Source organism: Ochotona princeps, chromosome 3 (genome assembly GCF_030435755.1).
Source record: "Ochotona princeps isolate mOchPri1 chromosome 3, mOchPri1.hap1, whole genome shotgun sequence".
Lineage (NCBI taxonomy): Eukaryota > Metazoa > Chordata > Mammalia > Lagomorpha > Ochotonidae > Ochotona > Ochotona princeps.
The window spans coordinates 90,730,738-90,749,711 of NC_080834.1; the positions used below are offsets into that span (position 1 = coordinate 90,730,738).

The 18,974-nt window shown below is 50.3% G+C and overlaps 1 pseudogene; it reads left to right on the plus strand.

The window, feature by feature from the left end:
- The first annotated feature begins 9,392 nt into the window (after positions 1 to 9,392).
- On the plus strand, positions 9,393 to 10,696 carry LOC118758863 (proteasome subunit alpha type-1-like; annotated as a pseudogene).
- Positions 10,697 to 18,974: the final 8,278 nt, after the last annotated feature.

Here is an 18,974-nt window from a genome sequence, read left to right on the forward strand (position 1 = left end):
TCAGGGTCTCCAATGTGGATGGCAGAGATCCCAGCACCTAGGTCATCTTCTGTTGCTTTCTCAGGAGCATTAGCAGGGAGTTGGATCCGAAATGGAGCAAACAGGACTCAAACCAGTGCCGCATCGGTTGCTGGTGGCACAGGTGGTGATGTGACTCACTGCGCCACAATGCCGGTCTTCTTACTGCACAGATTTCAAGCGTCAACAGCCACTCATGGCTCCCAGCCATCACACTGCAGGGGCCCCTGGGATGGCTGCAAATAGGAGGCCCGTGGCCAGAAAGGACTGCGGAGCACGCAACCAGGAACACTTGCTCCATAGGCTCTGCTGCCTTTCCCCACTGGATTCTCCCTGGGGAGACGGGGGACATTGGTGGCATACCCCAAGCCCAGGAACCCTCCCTGAAGAACACTTCCTGCCCTTCACCCTGTTCTGACTTGTCAAAGGACCACCTGCCTGTTTTTCAAAATGATTGCTTGATTGATAATCATTATTTTGAAAGGGTAGATTCTTTGCCTAACCTTGTAGTAGAAACTGACAACATGCAAGCCAGATACTATTTGGGGGGTACTAGGGAGGCTTACACTCAAACACAAATGAATAAGGTTCTGCCAGCTAGACACTGGTCATTCGGAGTGCCCCACAGCCCAGGCTTCTTTTCTGTCTCCGGTGTCATCCCATTAGCTCTGCGCTTTTGAGCTGAGCCAAGTGACTAATGTAGCAAAACCTGCCCCCCAACCACCCGGGGCAGTGGTGGCAGGGTGTGTGTCTGTGCCCACATGTGAGCAGAAACTGGGCCAAACCCTAAAATGGAAACCGAGACCCAAGGGGGTGTAGTTGAGAACCTGAGCAGCCATCCGTCAATGCCTACGGTGCAGGTGGCCAGAGACGCAGATGTGAAGTCCTGGAAGGGGGAGGAGCAAGGGTAAGGAGGGGAGTGGGCTGAGCGAGAGGGTGCAGGGGGCTGGGGACGAGCTTGTCATTGACTGGAAGCTTCGTGGGGGTGGGAAGCAAGGTTATGTAATGTCCCTGGGGCCAGGGAACAGGCTCAGAGCAAGCCCTCATTGAACCATTGTGACAGATACTTTGATGTAGAACTCAAGGACAGGTGCCACACACAGCATGATGAAAATGGGTTTGCTTCCCAGGGGCAAGACACAGCCTCTGGGCCAGAGTGGCAGATATGGGGGAGGAGGTAGAGGGTGGCCATTTGGTGCAGTAGTTGGGACACTATGATGCCCAGAGTGGCTTGGGTTTGAGCCAGTTCCACTCCTGCCAGCAGGCATCCTGGGAGGCAGGTAGCAGGTGACAACAGAAACAAGCCAGAAACAGCACTCATTAACCCCAGCCTTCCAGACCCGCCTGTGTATGCACTCAACAAGGAGCATCCACTCCCCGCCTTCAGCCCCTAAGGCTGCCTGCAGCCTACACCTTGCAAGATGGGTCACTCCCAGATATTTCTGCTACTGATCCCCCGCCAACAGGGGCTCACCCCACCAAATTCTTCACTGTAGGTAAACAGAGGAGCAGGAGGAAATGGAGACATGCTTAGCATAACGTGGTTTTTCCCCCACCCCTTGGGCAATGTGGCTGTCAGAGACACCAGAAAGGAAGGCAGTTGGATGTGTGGTGGCTCCTTTCAGAGCCTGCCCCTCTTCCTCCTGCTGCAGGAGTCCCCCCAGCTCCCAGAATGGGGCAACTGGGACACAGCCAAGTCCCATGGGTTAGGGTGAGAGGAATGGGAGGGCCTGAAGCTCCCACAGGGAGAGGGGAGGGCAGGGAGTGGAGGATTTGAGCAGAGGGATCCTCCTTCCCAGGCGCCTGACCGTGAGGTAGGGTGGGCCTCTGCAATGGACCCTTGGGTGTCCACAACTATGTCATCTAGCCACTGTTCCACACAAGACAGCTATAGCTAGGAATTCCTCTGCACTTTTCAGCACCCCAGTGCCTCGAGGTAGACACTGTCCCTGCAGCAGGGAACCCACACAGGGGGAAACCCCAGGCCTCAGAAGCACTGGGCTGGCAGCCCTGAGAACGTGCAGTGGATGTGGTTCAAGGCCCACCAGCACAGACTCGTGGCCCCTGGCCAGGAGCATCTAAAGCCTCCCGGGTGTGCCCAGGCAGGCCAAGCATCCTGGTGCCACCTTCCCTCAGGCTTTGCAGGAGGAAGCCTCTCCCCTAATAAAGCACTGAGGCATTGGCCCGCTCCCTGGGAGCCCGGGACTGGGTGGTTCTGCTCCCCTCACATCCACTGCCACCACCCCATAGGAGTTGTCCCCACGGAGCCCACCTCTGCCAGGTTTGGTTTGCGGAGACCTCCACCTGCCTCCCACCTCAACCCTTATCTCCCCGACTCTTGACTCCCCTTCCCACACCTGCCACACAGAGCTATCCTTCAAAGCCTTGCTCAATGTCAAGTTAACTCAAAGTCAAGTGCATTGTGCCCAAGCCTGGTTGCTTATTAAAACAGCGTGGAAGGGCATGGGTGTTTTTGTTTTACTGATGAACTTCACAAAACATTGTACTGTTGAAAAAAATAAATCCACTTGCGTGAGGTCTTAGAGAATATTGAAGAGAAGGAATATTTTCTGACTCATTTCATTGAGACCACTAATGCCAAAACCGAAGGAATCCGAAGAAAACCACAGACCAATGTGCCTTACAAATATAAATATTCTTAAACTTGTAGCAAAGGGAATGAAAATCTGTGAAAAGGACAACACAGCGTGACCAATCCAGCGTATCTTGGAAATGCAAGGCTGGCTTGCTACTGAAATACTATTTTTGAAAATCGACTTCAAAAGTCATTTCAACAAATTAAACAGGAAAAATGTTATCAACTCTTTAGACATGATAATTGTCTATGTATGATATCATAAAATCTCATCACACTATTAGAAATAATAAGTCAATGAACAAAGTTACAGAATACTTGGTCAAAATGAACTGTTTCTATATAGGGTGAGTGAATTCTAAAAAGCAAGACTATTTACAATAACAACATGTGAATTAAGGCTACACATGATAAAATAAATGCAAAGCTGTACACTTAGCACTACAAAACTTACTGAAAGAAGTAAAAGATAAAAAAGTAGAGACAAACAAAATAGCTTCATGGCTTGCTAAAGAAAATAGGTCCAGCATCCTCAAAACTAATCTAAAGCTTAGTGCAGTTACGATGAAAAAAATCTGTGAGAAATTTGGCTGTGTGCATGCGTGAGTGTGTGTGTGTGTGTGTGTGGACACTGATAAACTGACTCAAATCTATATGGAAATGCAAAGGACCTAGAACAGCGAAAGCAGATTTGATAATAAAGAACAACTTGGGAGAATTACAAAAATACTGGAGAGAATCGTAAATAAGTAGTGATGACAGGTGCAAATATAGATACACTCCTGTATTATAGAAACAAAACTGTCTTAAGAATAGGTATGGGGCCTGATGCAGTAGCCTAGCAGCTAAAGTCCTTGCCTTGCATGCACTGGAATCCCATATGGGTGCTGGTTTATATCCCAGCTGTTCCACTTCCCATCCAGCTCCCTGCTTGTGGCTTGGGAAAGCAGCTGAGGATGGCCCAAAGCCTTGGGACCCTGCACCCATGAGGGAGACCTGGAAGAAGCTCCTGGCTTCAGATCAGCTCAGCTGCAGCCATTGCTGCCACTTGGGGAGTGAACCAGCAGATTTTAAATCCTTCTCTGTGTCTCTCCTCCTCTCTGTCTCGCCTTCTCTCTGTAAATCTGACTTTCCAATAAAAAAAAAAATTGAAAAAAAAAAAAGAATAGGTATGGTGTGTGTGGTGTCTAAAAGGGAAGGAGACCAATGGATATATACAAATTTATGTGACTGTATGTAGTAAGTAGAAAAATTTAGTGATTTCCCTAAATATATCTTTAAATTTGTAATTATCTTTTAGCAGAATCAATATGATTCATAGATACAACCTTTTTTAAAGTTTATTTTATTTAGTTGAAAGATAGAATTATAGGGGCAGGCAGAGAGTGAGAGAGAGATCTTCCATCCACTGGTTCACTCCCCAAAAGGCTGCAATGGTCAGAGCTGGGCCAGACCAAAGGAGCTTCTCCAGGATTCCCACTAGTGTGCAAGAACCCAAGAACCTGAATTCTCTTTTGTGGCTTTTCCAGGTGCATTAGCAGGAAGATGGATTGGAAGTGGAGGAGCCAGGATTCAAACCAGAACCAACAACGGCATTGCAAGCTGTGGTTTAACCTGTTAGGCCACAATACTGGCACTAATAGTTACAATTTTAAGAATATAATAATAACACTCTCTTCATCCCTCCATCCTTCCCTCTACAAGCAGAGGGTTTTTTGTTTGTTTTATGGTTTTTAATAAAATGTTTGCCCCAGACTAATTAAATCAGAACCTGGGAGGTCCAGGTATGAGAGCTGCTTGAAACTCCAAAGGTGGTTCCAGGCACCGGGGCTGGTACTGGGACCAGGGAAAGCAGCCCAGGTCTACTCAGCCAAGCCCGATCTCGACCGCTAAGCCTGCCTTAGGAAGTCACCATCATTTCTCCCAACCTCAGCTTCCCATCTTTCAAATGGACTTATTGCAGTACCTCTCCAGTGTCATTCAAAGATGCAGCAATGACCTCAGCCTGCAGTGGGTGGTGCGAGCTGGCTGGGGTCCGTTGCAGAGCAGATCTCGGCTCATGGTCCTGGGGTCACTGGGCATCACACCTGGGGGTGGCGCTGTGGGAATGGACGGGTGCTGAGGCATTAGACCCGCCCTCTGTGCCCTAGGAGCTCCCACAGCACAGCAAAGGGACTCTGTGTCTTGGGATTTAACAGTATTTATGTGTGTATGTATTTGAGAGACAACAAGGCAGAGATTTCCTATGAACTGGTTCGCTCCTCGGATGTCCACAGCAGCTAGGGCTTGGCCAAGCCAAAGCCAGGTGCCAGCTCAGTTCCAGCCTCCTGCATGGGACACGCCCCTTCCCACCTCTCCAGGTCTGGGTCTGCTGGCCTCTCTGTGGGTCTCTGGGCAGGGGGTGGACAGTCACTTCGGGGTGCCCCTCGAGGAAGGGTGGCCTGAGGTTCTGGTTCTGTCTGCTAACCCAGGCTCTGAGGGCACCAGACAGTTAAGTCAGGGGCTTCCCAGGGAGGCCCCGAGTTGCCATGGTTACCCTGAGTCCAACAGGGGGTTGCATTCTAGACAGTTTAGCCTTTCCTGTTACTAACAAAACCGGCTATCGATTCTTGACCAGGAGCTTCCGAGAGACCACAGACACCTGTCAGCAGCACACCAGGGCAAACGTGGGTTGCAACGACAGGAAGGAGGTGCCAACTTGGGCCCAAAGCTTGCTGTGCGACCTTGGACAGGTTGCTTCACATCTCCTAATCTGATTTTCTGAGATAAAGAGGCCCTAAGAGCACTCACTTTTAAGTTCACGGTTTGCTCTTCTCGGTAAGGGCGGTGCTGACCCCTAGGGGACGAGGTAGGAACTTTTGGGATCTTGGCGGGAGGCAGCTGGCTTAAGGACCTCCTGCAAATCCACGGAGCAGTAAGGTACAAGAGCCAGCCTCCTGCACAATTTTAAGATGCCTGGAATTTTCCAGCAATTCAGCTAGTGTGGAAGTCACGGGCATTTCGGCCTGCCTTGTTGGGCTCTTCCCCAAGGCTTGCTCACTGATTTGGAGAATGTCATCACGGACAGCATTGCTGAGCTCCGGCGGCCGGGGGACACGGCGTCAGCCCCTGAAGTGGGAGCATCTGCCACCTGGGACAGCTTCTTGCACTTTGCTTTGTACTTGGGTCCCCAGAGACCTTGTCAAGTGTGACTTCTCACCCAGGAGGTGTGAAGTTCTGGCACAGTGACCCCCTACCCAGTGGCCTGGAGAGCAGGCGACGGTCAGGACATGGTCCTGGATGGAGCGCCCCAGAAGGGGTGGACGAGAGAGAGGCCTGCTCTTAGACACACTTGTGAGGTGATGATGTGAGAGTGGGCAGAGCCAGGCTGTGACAGTCTTCCGTTTATGGGTTCACCCTCCAGATGGCCTCAATGGCTGGGGCTGGGCCAGGCCAAAGCCAAGAGTGTGGAGCTTCTTCTAGGTGTCCCGCATGGGTGCAGGGGTCCAAGGACTCGAGCTGTCCTCCACTGCTCCACAGGCCATAAGCAGGGAGTTGCATTGCAAGTAAAGCAGCCAAGAGTCGAACAGGTGCCTATCTGGGAATGCCAATATCACAGACTGTGGCTTTGCCTACCATGCCACAGCAACAGCTGTTCTGAGATGTCTCCGATTGAAGCAGTGAGGCATACCAGTGACAGGTCACTGGATACGCATGGCAGCGCCACTAGGCATACGGGTTCAGTTCCGGCCTCAGCTGTGAGCTGCGCAGCTGGAGAATGAGTGTTCAATGCTGGCTGAAGGGATCGGTTACACACCAATATCCACTCCAGGCAGTACTCTAGTTTTGACAATCGGGGTGGGAGTGTTGTGGCACAGCACGTTAAGCCACAGCTTGCCATGCGGGAATCCCATATCAGAGTACCTACGTCCCAGTTGCTCCATTCTGATCCAGCTTCCTGATATTCCAGTTGCAAAGGCACTAAATGTTGGCACCCAGGTGGGAGACCTGAATGCAATTCTCAGGCCCTAGTTTTGACTTGACATGGCCCTATCCTGGCTATCACAGTATTATGACCATTTGGGGAGTGAACAAGCAGTTGGAAGGTCTTTCTCTCCTTCCCTGTCACTCTTTTAAATAAACAAACCATTTCAAAAAGTGGGCCCGGCGTGGTAGCCTAGTGGCTAAAGTCCTCACCTTGCATGTGCCAGGACGCCATATGGGTGCCAGGTTTTTTTTAAAACTATAATTTTACTTCTTTTTAAATTATTATCATCATTCTATGATACAGTTCCATAGGTTCTGGGATTTCCCCTACCTCCTCCTCAAATCCCCTCCACCCACCAAGTTCACCTATATTATTACTACAGCATAGCTCTTCATAAGTACTCACATGTTCACATTGCAGGCAGGGACAATGGCAGTGTCCAGCATCCTATCGTCAAGATACAGGTAACAGTTTTATTAGTAGCACATCGTTTTTTAAAAAGATTTATTTATTTTTATTGGAAAGGCAGATACAGAGAGAGGAGGAGAGACAGAGAGGACGATCCTCATCTGATGATTCACTCCCCAAATGGCCTCAATGGCCAGAGCTGAGCCAATCCAAAGCCAGGAGCTAGGAGCCTCTTTTGGGTCTCCCATGTGTGTGCAGGGTCCCAAGGCTTTGGACCATCCTCGACTGATTTCCCAGGCCACAAGCAGGGAGCTGGATGGGAAGTGGAGCTGCCGGGATTAGAACTAGTGCCCACATGGGATCCTGGCATGTTCAAGGCAAGGACTTTAGCCGTTACACTATCACACCGGGCCCAGTAGTCCATCTTTGATCTAGAAGTAGAGATGCATACTGCATTGTATCCTCACATCTGGATATGATAGTCTCCATTACAGTTACTATACATCCCCTTAAATGAAAAGCCACAATACAAAATCAACAACAGGAAGAAAAATAGAAATTTACAAAGCCACGAATTTCTCAAGAGGTTTTGATAGTCCAACAGTCCTGGATTGCTGGTGATCCCGCCACTCGAATCGCAATGAAATCTCGCGAATCCACTGGCTGCTATGGTTCACCTTAGTGTCTCCATCTGCCCAGATCTTCACTGCTAATGGTTGGCTGGGGCAGTTGATCAATTTATTCTGTCCTCTGTCCTCTGCCACGCTACCAGGTGTCCTCTGGAGGCTCCGACATACTACCATATCCTCCATGTACATTTGGATATGCTGTCCTCTGCTCCGTCTGAGCCACTGTGGAGGCCCAGCTCTGACACATTCACTCCCACAGCCAGACCATGGAACCTGCAATTCTCTTCATGGTTAGGGTTCTGACAGCAGTTCAGTTGGTAGGAAATCACCCAAGAAACCTCATCTGAGGCCATCCCAGACCTAACTCCTGTGTGTGTTTGCCAATACAGGGTCCAGCATAGTCTGTCACCCAAATCAGCCTACACACACACTGGTAGTTGCAATTGCTGGGTCAGTTGTCTCCAGCCCCGTGTTTTATGCAGCCCAATGAGTTGCAGCCCAACCCAATCTTGCCCACCACATACTTGGCCTTCATGTAAACCAGTGGGAGCTGCAGTCTAGTCAGAAAGACCCACAAAAACCCCCACCAGGCCCCCCCTGCCCTGGTTCCCATGTTTGCCAATATGTACAGCAGACTAGTCCCGTCTGTCCCACAACCCATTCAGTTCTTGTACATGTTGATGGGCATTGAAGCCCAGTTCATCCCAACCAACCCCACTATCCAGTCCACACCGGTGCCAACAGATGTCACCATCTGTCGAAGCCATGCCAGCGCCTGACAGAATTTGGCCCCTGTGCCCGCATCTGGGTGCCAGTTCTAATCCCAGTGACCCACTTCCCACCCAGCTCCCTGCTTGCGGCCTGGGAAAGCAGTCAAGGATGTCCCAAAGCCTTGGGACCCTGCACCTGTGTGGGAGACCTGAAAGCAGCTCCTGGCTCCTGGCTTCAGATTGGCTCAGTTCCAACCATTGCAGCCACTTGAGGAGTGAATCACCAGCTAGAAGATCTTCCTCTCTGTCTCTCCTCCTCTCTATATATTCAAGTTTCCAATAAAAATTTAAAAATAATTTAAAAAATTTTTAAAGATTATTTTCATTGGAAAGTCAGATATACAGAGAGGAGGAGAGACAGAGAGGAATATCTTCAGTCCAATGATTCACTACCCAAGTGAGCCGCAATGGCCGGTGCTGCGCCGATCCGAAGCCGATCCGAAGCCGGGAACCAGGAACCTTTTCCGGGTCTTCCACACGGGTGCAGGGTCCCAAGGCTTTGGACCATCCTCGACTGCTTTCCCAAGCCACAAGCAGGGAGCTGGATGGGAAGTGGAGCTGCAGGGACTAGAACCGGCGCCCACATGGGATCCCGGCGCGTGAAAGGCGAGGACTTGTAGCTGCTAGGCCACGCCACCGGGCCCGCCCAAAAAATAATTTAAAAAAAAATTTAAAGGTGTGTGCAGATTGTTATATAATTTCAGTCTAGGAAAAATGATTTCAAAATGTTTGGCACAGGAATAGAGCACTGAGTTTGATAGACTGAGAACTACGAACATACTACAAAGTGGGAACTTGTTCACCAGACTCCTCAAATGCTGATACCTTGCACCAGGCACTGTCCGAGGCACTTGGCAGATGTATCAATGACTAAATCCACTCCCTTACCCTGCAGTGGAGATCCCAGCAGGCGGCAGGGTCCCAGAGTGTGACCACAGCTGTCTACTTCAGGCCTGCCCCGTCCCCTACACACTGCTTGATGCACCCCATCCCGGCATCAGCCAATGGAGATCTCACAGCAAATACTGCCCCCCAGCGGAGGACAGGAGGAGACCTCCTTTCTGCTGAAGGAATTTGGGATCCTGCTGTACAAAGGTGGTCCTTTTCCGCTATGCATTTCTCTTCGTTTGGCTCCAGAGCCAGTGGCAGCCAAGGGGAAAGATGTGTTCCAGAAAACAGGGAAGGGCAGGTGAAGGAGGGGCACCGGTGAGTCAGACAGATTGAAGAGGAGAGGGTGGTCCGTGACCTCAATCTCACCAAGTGTTGCATAAACTCCTAGACTCATCCCTGACCTGTACATGCGTGAATCCCACCCTCAACTGCACACCAAAGGCTTTGATAACCCACCCAGGGAAAGACTACTACTGCCTGGCTCTCAAACTGGCCACCAGGCGGTACACACATGTGAGAGACCCAAATAGGCTTATACTCCAAAAAGGTCAGTAGAGTTTCGGTGCTGTTCCCTTGCTTACACTTTCCTCGCCCGGAGTCCCGCAGCCAAGCGGGCATTGGAGCCATGTTTGCAACCACTATGCCAATGATGTCACTGTTTGAGCCCTCAGGGCAGGACTCATCAAACTGAATATGCAATGGAAGCTGTTAAACAAGATTCAGCCACAGTTGGTCTGAAATCAAAAAGCCATGCAGTGATGGTTGCACTGAAGAGGGCACAGAGCTTGCAGCTCATCAGAAAAGAATTCTGCATGTTGACAACCACATTGGTATCTTAATTGCGGGGCTTACTGCTGATGCTCGACTGTTATGTAATTTTATGCTCCAGGAATGTCTGATTCCAGCTTTGTATTTGGAGACCCTAAGGCATAGGGCTGCTTATTGCTGGATATGATGACATGGGTCCTCACACTTTCCAGACCTGTCCATCTGCTAACTACTTTGACTGCAGCACTATGTGCATTGGAGCCTGTTCTCAGTCAACTCACACTTACTTGGAAAGACATACGTCTGAGTTTATGGAGTGCAATTTAAATGAACTGGTTAAACATGGCCTGCGCGCATTGAGACAGATACTCCACGCAGAGCAGAACCTAACTACAAAGAATATTTCACTGGAATTGTTGGCAAACACTTGGCGTTCACAGTTTATGATGATGATGATGAGGTGTCTCCATTCCTGGAAGGTCTTGAAGAAAGACCACAGAGAAAGGCACCGCCTGCTCAGCCTGGTGAAGCTGTAGAAAAGGCTGATGAGCCAATGGAACACTGGGTGAAAAGGCAGTCTGACTGTGTTGTCAGATCTCTAAGGAAACGTGAACACATGCTGACGACAGCAATCTATACTTCAAACTGAAAGATGAAAGTGGTGGGATGGTATGTTTTAGAATCAGCCTACAAGTGGATTTTTTCCGAGCAACCTCAAGGAAACCATAATGGGTGCATTTTTGTTTAAGAGGTTCTATAGAATCATTTTGTAGACAGTGTAGATTCCTATACTAATGTTTTTATATAAAAAATAATGTATTTACAGTTCCAAAGACAACTGTGAAATAAAATTATTTCACCTCCCCCCCAAAAAAGTGTCTGTAAAGATGTAAACAAAGGATTATTTTGATGCTGATTTCTTAAGTACATGGACAATTTTTTCTTTTTTTTTTTTTTTTTAAGATTTTATTGTTATTGGAAAGCCGGATATACAGAGAGGAGGAGAGACAGAGAGGAAGATCTTCCATCCGATGTTTCACTCCCCAAGTGAGCCGCAACAGGCCGGTATGCGCCAATCCGATGCTGGGACCAGGAACCTCTTCCGGGTCTCCCCCGCGGGTGCAGGGTCCCAAAGCTTTGGGCCGATGGACAATTTTTTCAAAGATTTATATATTTTTATTGGAAAGGCAGATTTACAGACAGAAAGAGAGAGATTTTCCATCAATTTGGGCCATCTTCCAAATGGCCACAATACCCAGAGCAATTCAAAGCCAGGAGCCTGGAGCTTCTTCTGGGTCTCCCATGTGGGTGTAGAGCCCAAGGCCTTGGGCCATCCTCTGCTGCTTTACCAGGCCACAGGCATCGAGCTGGATGGGAAGTGGAGCAGCCAGGACATTAACTGGCACCCATAGGGAATGTTGACACTTGCAAACAGAGAATTAGCTTATTGAACCACCATGCTTACCCCAATCATTTTTTTAAGATTTTTTTTTTTATTGGGAAGTCAGATTTACAGAAAAGCAGAGACAGAAAGATCTTCCGTCTGATGGTTCACTCCCCTAGTGTCCACAATGGTTGGAACCGAGCCAATCTGAAGCCAGGAGCCAGGAGCTGCTTCCAGGTCTCCCACGCAGGTGCAGGGTCCCAAGGCTTTGGGCTGTCCTCAACTGCTTTTCCAGGTTACAGGCAGGGAGCTGGATGGGAAGTGGAGGAGCTAGGACATGAACCAGAGCTCATATAGGATCCCAGTGAATGCAAGGCAAGGACTTGAACCACTAAGCTACCGCACTGGGCCCCCCAATCATTTTTTCTTACATAATACACATTTCCCACTTACTTTCTGAAGATTCATTTTAGCAATGCCAAGGTGGAAACTAAACTGACTCTGAAACCGCTGCCTGAACCTGAGACACTGACCTGCGAAGACAAACCTAAACATTTCCATGAAATTTTCTGCACCTAAGACCAGAGCCGGGATCGGGAGCAAGGTAGCCATGTACTGCGAGCAAAGAACAAACTCTGTCCAAGTGAATAAGGCCATCTCCGCAGAGGCACCAAATATGAAAAGCAAACTAACGGAGGTAGTAGAACTGGAAAAAAAATTAAGCAAAATAAAAAACCTTCCCAGATGGGCATAGGATCAGAACAGAATACAAAGAGCCCTTCAAGCTCCTCCAAGGGCACAAACGCCGGAATGAGACCTGGGTCTCAGAAGCCCTGATGCTGCTGATGCCAGGCCCACACACGCCCCATTCTGCCCAGGTCTGGCTAACTCAGCCCTGCTGCCACCTCTGTGCATTTTCCAATGGCTCTGCTAGGGGGCGCCTTGATCCAGGTGTAAGCTGCAGGAAGGGGAGACAGTCTTTCTGTTCTCTTCCTAGGACTCTGCACGCTGCAAAAGGCACAGCCTCACCTCTACCTGGGCCAGTAGGGATGAAGCAAGAGCGAAGAGGGCATGAGATCTTGAACCGCACCAAAGCAAGCACGTTGTCACCCTCGTTATTGAAGTCGAGGAAGAGATGTCAACACTTGGCTGGAGACCACAGAGTTGGGATGCAAACCAAATGCTCTGCCTAGGACCCAAGGCTACTGGCCAGGAGAGAGGAGAGAGACGTGCAGAGCTCAACATCACCTTCTCCATCAGACTTTGCTCTTCCATGGGACGCAAAATAACAAGGTTGGTAGGGATGGACCAAACTCACCCTCGTCCCCAGTCGGTGAAACCCCAGGCCCCAGGAAGGGATTTGTTTAAGGTCAAACAACCAGTGGCAGAAATGCGTGTTTTCCTGATCTTTCCATACTTAAGCCATTTTTTAAAAAGTTTTATTTATTTTATTGCAAAGTCAGATATACAGAGAGGAGGAGAGACAAGAGAGGAAGATCTACCATTCACTGATTCACTCCCCAAGCGGCCACAACAGCTGGAGCTGTGCCAACCTGAAGCCAGGAGCCAGGAACTTCCTCCAGGTCTCCAACGTGGGTGCAAGGTCCCAAGGCTTTGGGCCATCCTCCATTGCTTTCTATTGTAAGTCCTTCAACAGTTACAAGCCCTTCATTCTGTTATTTAAGTGTATCCTGACATTGTAGTTATAGGCAATGGTAGGGTTCCAGCTGTTCCACTTCCCTTCCAGCTCCTTCCTTGTGGCCTGAGATGATAGCCCAAAGCCTTGGGACCCTGCACCCACATGGGAGACCCAGGAAAAAGAAGCTCCTGGCCCTTAGCTTCAGATCGGCTCAGCGCTGGCCATTGCAGCCGTTTAATGAGTGAACCAATGGAGGAAAGATCCCTCTCTCTGTTTCTGCTTCTCTCTCTGTAAAATCTTTCAAATAAAAATATATTTTTCCAAGAAAAGACAAATGGGAGTTTAGCCACAGGGGATGACCAAGCAAGCTGTGGCATCTGCGCCCAATGCCTTTGCCCCTGTAACAAGGTGGAGACGGTAGGGGCACGAGGGGCAGGTGTCTCGATGCCAGCATCCTGTGTTGGAATGCTTGGGTTCAAACCCTGGCTCTGCTTCCTGTCTCCGTTTTGACTCATGCATCCCTAGGAGGCAGCAGGTGCTGGCCCAAGTACTTGAACCTCTGCCAATCCACAAGAGAGACCCAGATGGAGCCCTAGGTTCCCGGTTTCTGCTGGTCATGATGCAGCTGTTGCAGGCATCTGGAGTGTGAACCAGTAGATCTAAGATCTCTGCCTGCTCTTCAAATCAAACTAAACTTGTTAAAAGCATAAAAGGATAGGACTGCCAGGATGTTCAACAGTGGCTGCATTCAAGAGCTGGAAGTATGAGTGAAGTGCAGGTGAAGCAGTGCAGTGGGTGAGGCTGTTGCCTGACACGGATCCGGCATGGGAAGCAGGCCCAGATGAGGCCGTCCCACCTCCAATCCAGCTCCCAGTCCCCATGGGAGAACCTGAGGTTTCAGGCTCCTGGCATCAGCCTGTGATCATTCAGGAAGCAGGGTAGTGGATGGAGAAATCTCTAACTATCCTGTTACACTGCCCTTCAAATAAATAAATATTCTTAAAAACTACGAATAAACTAAAGATTCTATTTTTCTGTATGCAAGGGTTGCTATAATAATATTCTTTTCTAAAAGAAATATCCCTGAGGACAGGGGCTAGAACTTCGGGATAGTGACTTAATCTGCCACCTGTGAGACCTATTATCTCAAAGGGTTATGGGTTCGAGTTTCGGCTACTCCATTTCCAGTCCAGCTCCCTGTTGATGGTCTGGAAAAACAGTAAAAGATGGCCTAGGCTTTGGACCCCAAGATGAAGTGCCTGCCTTTCGCCTGGCCCTCCTCTGCCTGCTGTAGCCATTTCGGGTGTGAACCAGTGGACAAAAGACCTCCCTCTCTACTGCCTCCTCTCTATGTAACTCTCAGACATCTTTAAACAAGAGAGTCCAGTCTTTCATTCTGGTAGGGAGACACTAAATGGAATGGTCTTGCCAGCAGGGAGGACTGTGGGCACCCTCAGCCCTCAGATGTTTTTGGACAGCCCAGCGGCTTCCGGCTCTGCTCAGGCCCAGAGGACAGGTGAATATGCTCTCTACCCTGCACACCTCCACGGATGGAGTCTCTTTCAGCACACACAGCCCCAGCCAGCAGCTCTGGGATTTTTCACTGACTGGGGAGGGACTCAGGGAATCAAACCTCATGCTGCAATGCTGCACGTTGTCAGTAGGTGGTGCTACCAGCGAGTCCAGCAGCAGCCCTGGTGGTCTGAGCACAGTTCTCCCTGGCCAAGGGCTGCAGGGTCAGCCAGGGCTTCCTCCGCCCTCCCCACAACCCCCCAAAGTGTCCTGGGAGCCACCTCCAGCCCACTCCTTGAACCACAACCCGCTGCACCACGGGGCACCAGCCCAGCAGACCCCACCACCTGCCACTCGCCACTCACCTTCCCCCTTCCCAGCAGTGGCCTGTTCTTCCCAGGTCAGAGCAGCCATGCCCGCCCTGCTTTCAGGGCACCTGGGCCATTACCTGTAGAGCTCTTGTTGTCTTCTTGTGACTTCACAGCCCATCCATCCCCAAAGCCTGCCTTGCCCCTCACCCCAGGGGATACTCGTGTCCCTCATCAGGAGACACACAGACAGAATGGAGAGGTGTCAGCAGCTCTGGCTGGGCTCCGGCCCATCGGCTTCTCCACCATTCTACCTTCAGGTCTGTCAAGAGACCAGGGAAAAACGCTGGCAGGCTGTTCAGAAGCAAACAGCAGGGCCCAGCCCCATGGCATAGCAGGTTATGTGTGTCCCATATGGGGCAGCAGTTCCAGTCCCGGAGGCCCCATTTCCCATCCACAAAAGGGTGGAGGATGACCCAAAGCCTTAGGACCCTGCGACCCTGTGGGAGAGACCCAGAGGAAGCGCCTGGCTTTGGATGACCCCGGCTCCAGCTGTTGTAGCCATTTAGGGAGTAAACCAACAGATGGAAGCTCTCTTTGTCTCTCCTTCTCTCTGTAAATCTGTAAAACAAACCTTTGAAAAATGCAGGAAACCCTAGAGTCAGAGGACCTAGTGTCCTGATTTCAGAAAATTGCTGACTGCCTCAGTGCCTCCCCATCACAAGGCCTGGCAAAACATCTTACTGAAATCGCCTGAGCTGGGTGGCAGATTCTTAAATGCTGCTGGTAAGGCACACAAGACTGTGGTGTTTATGCAAAAATGACGTGTTTTCTTCAAACTGAGTCCAAAATGCCGCCCATCTATAAATAGCTGCCTGTGTGCAGCCAGAGAACAAATTGTATCAGGAAAGGCATTAAGGGGACAAGGGAAAGGCAGAACCCGATTTCATGCCCGAAGTGTGTCTGAGGTATGATGCAAGCTCCCGGCTGCTGGGCACAGGCAGGAGCAGGAAGCCACAGCTCTGGTTCTCGCTGGGTAGCCCTCAGCCCGGCACCCTGGACTCAATGCTCAAGGGCCTCCCGGAGGGAAGGAGCTGCTCTTTCCCAAACCCGCCCCTCAGCGGACTGAGCAAGGTCAAGTAGCTTCTCCAAGACGCAAGGGGGCTAGGAAGGGACTCTAGGTTTTAAACAGTGATGTTCAGTATTACTAAACGTGAACTTCTGCCTGTGTATGATAGTTCACTAATCTTAAGACAAAATGCAGCAGAAAGGGGCCACCATGGTTGCAAAGCGTGTTAATCTGTCCTGTGGCTCTGGTTCCCCATGTAAGTGCAGGATCGCGTCCCAGTTGCTCCACTTCTGACTGAGCTCCCTGCTTATGACCTGGAAAAAGCTGCAAAGAATGGCTCAAGTTCTTGGGATCCTGCACCCATGTGGGAGACAGATTAGGCTCTTGGCTCACAGCTTCTGATGGGCTCAGCTCTGGTCATTGTAGCTATTTGGGGAGTGAATCAGTGGAAGACCTCTCTGTAAAATCAATTTATAAAATTGTAGCTAAAAATACTTTAACTGAGGCTCCAGCAGTGTGTGTGCACAGGGCAGGGTAGGATCTGTAGCTTGAAACCTCACAGGCCCAGCATATAGACACAGAGCAGCCACAGCCAGCTAGAGCCACTGCTCTTGTTAACGAACCTGGCTCTCATCAGCCCCTACTCCAAGTACTTAAAGCCCAAAGTCCTGACCCCTTTTCTCTTTATCTGAAAGGCAGATTTACAGAGAGAAGGAGAGACAAAGAGAGCTTCCATCTGTTGGTTTACTCCCTAAATGGCTACAACAGCTGGAGCCGGGGTCATCCAAAGCCAGGCGCTTCCTCTGGGTCTCTCCCACAGGGTCGCAGGGTCCTAAGGCTTTGGGTCATCCTCCACCCTTTTGTGGATGGGAAATGGGGCCTCCGGGACTGGAACTGCTGCCCCATATGGGACACACATAACCTGCTATGCCATGGGGCTGGGCCCTGCTGTTTGCTTCTGAACAGCCTGCCAGCGTTTTTCCCTGGTCTCTTGACAGACCTGAAGGTAGAATGGTGGAGAAGCCGATGGGCCGGAGCCCAGCCAGAGCTGCTGACACCTCTCCATTCTGTCTGTGTGTCTCCTGATGAGGGACACGAGTATCCCCTGGGGTGAGGGGCAAGGCAGGCTTTGGGGATGGATGGGCTGTGAAGTCACAAGAAGACAACAAGAGCTCTACAGGTAATGGCCCAGGTGCCCTGAAAGCAGGGCGGGCATGGCTGCACTGACCTGGGAAGAACAGGCCACTGCTGGGAAGGGGGAAGGTGAGTGGCGAGTGGCAGGTGGTGGGGTCTGCTGGGCTGGTGCCCCGTGGTGCAGCGGGTTGTGGTTCAAGGAGTGGGCTGGAGGTGGCTCCCAGGACACTTTGGGGGGTTGTGGGGAGGGCGGAGGAAGCCCTGGCTGACCCTGCAGCCCTTGGCCAGGGAGAACTGTGCTCAGACCACCAGGGCTGCTGCTGGACTCGCTGGTAGCACCACCTACTGACAACGTGCAGCATTGCAGCATGAGGTTTGATTCCCTGAGTCCCTCCCCAGTCAGTGAAAAATCCCAGAGCTGCTGGCTGGGGCTGTGTGTGCTGAAAGAGACTCCATCCGTGGAGGTGTGCAGGGTAGAGAGCATATTCACCTGTCCTCTGGGCCTGAGCAGAGCCGGAAGCCGCTGGGCTGTCCAAAAACATCTGAGGGTAGCCTGGTGCTGCTGGCACCGGTCCTTGGCCCTAGTAATTCCCCAGTAAGAAACCAATTAAAGATTGTTTCATTGGCCAAGTAGATTTCACAGGCAATGCAGAGAAAAGGAAATACAAATGGCTCTAATATTTTTAAGTAAATCAAGTGGCCAGTGTTACGGCCAAGCATGATAAGCCACTGCCAGCTCATGCTACTGCACCTGGGAGAGCAGCAGAGGATGGGCCAAATGTTTCGGTCCCTGCTACCCACATGGGGAAGCTGGATGGAATTCCATGCTTCTGGCTTTGGCCTGGCCTAGCCTGGGCCGTCATGGCCCATTTGTGGAGCTCAATGGATGGAAGACATCTCTGCCTTTCAAAAAGTAATAAAGTATATCTTAACAGAGAATATCCATTCAGCAGAGAAATACTTGCTGATTTAAACGCAGAAGCGGCCTTTCCCACCACAGCCTGACAACAGTCAGAAAGCCTCCGACACGCAGCTGCTGTGACAGCAGGAGCCACCTCCTGGGTGAAGTGGCCTACACACACTGACCCTCAAGCGCTGCTGTCGAGCTAAAATTTTTTTTTTAAACACATATTTTTATTGTTCATTTTTTAAAATTAATTACATTGCATTATGTCATACATTTTTTATGCACTGGGATTCCCCCCACTCCTCCCCACACCCTCCCCCAACGGCGGATTGCTCCACCTTGTTGCATTTCCATAGTTCAAATTCAGTTGGGCCCGGCGGCGTGGCCTAGTGGCTAAAGTCCTCGCCTTGAAAGCCCCGGGATCCCATATGGGCGCCGGTTCTAATCCCAGCAGCTCCACTTCCCATCCAGCTCCCTGCTTGTGGCCTAGGAAAGCAGTCGAGGATGGTCCAATGCATTGGGACACTGCACCCATGTGGGAGACCCGGAAGAGGTTCCAGGTTCCCGGCATCGGATCGGCGCGCACCAGCTGTTGCGGCTCACTTGGGGAGTGAATCATCGGACGGAAGATCTTCCTCTCTGTCTCTCCTCCTCTGTGCATATCTGGCTGTAATAAAATAAATAAATCTTAAAAATTCAGTTGACATTCTTTCATTGGAGGTATTTACCAAGCATAAAGTCCAGCATCCTATTGTCCTGGTAAGTTCAATGGTTTCTTGGGGAGACCATCTCTGGTCTGAAGGTAGAGCCAGCAGAGTATCATCCCAATCAATTAAAAGCCCCAACATAATATTTCCAACCATTTACAACATTGTGGCATTAATTGACATGGTATTGATTAACCAATATGTTAATAGGAAAATGCAGGTTCTCAACCACAACCTGTGACTTCTTCATAGACATTTCAATTTTGG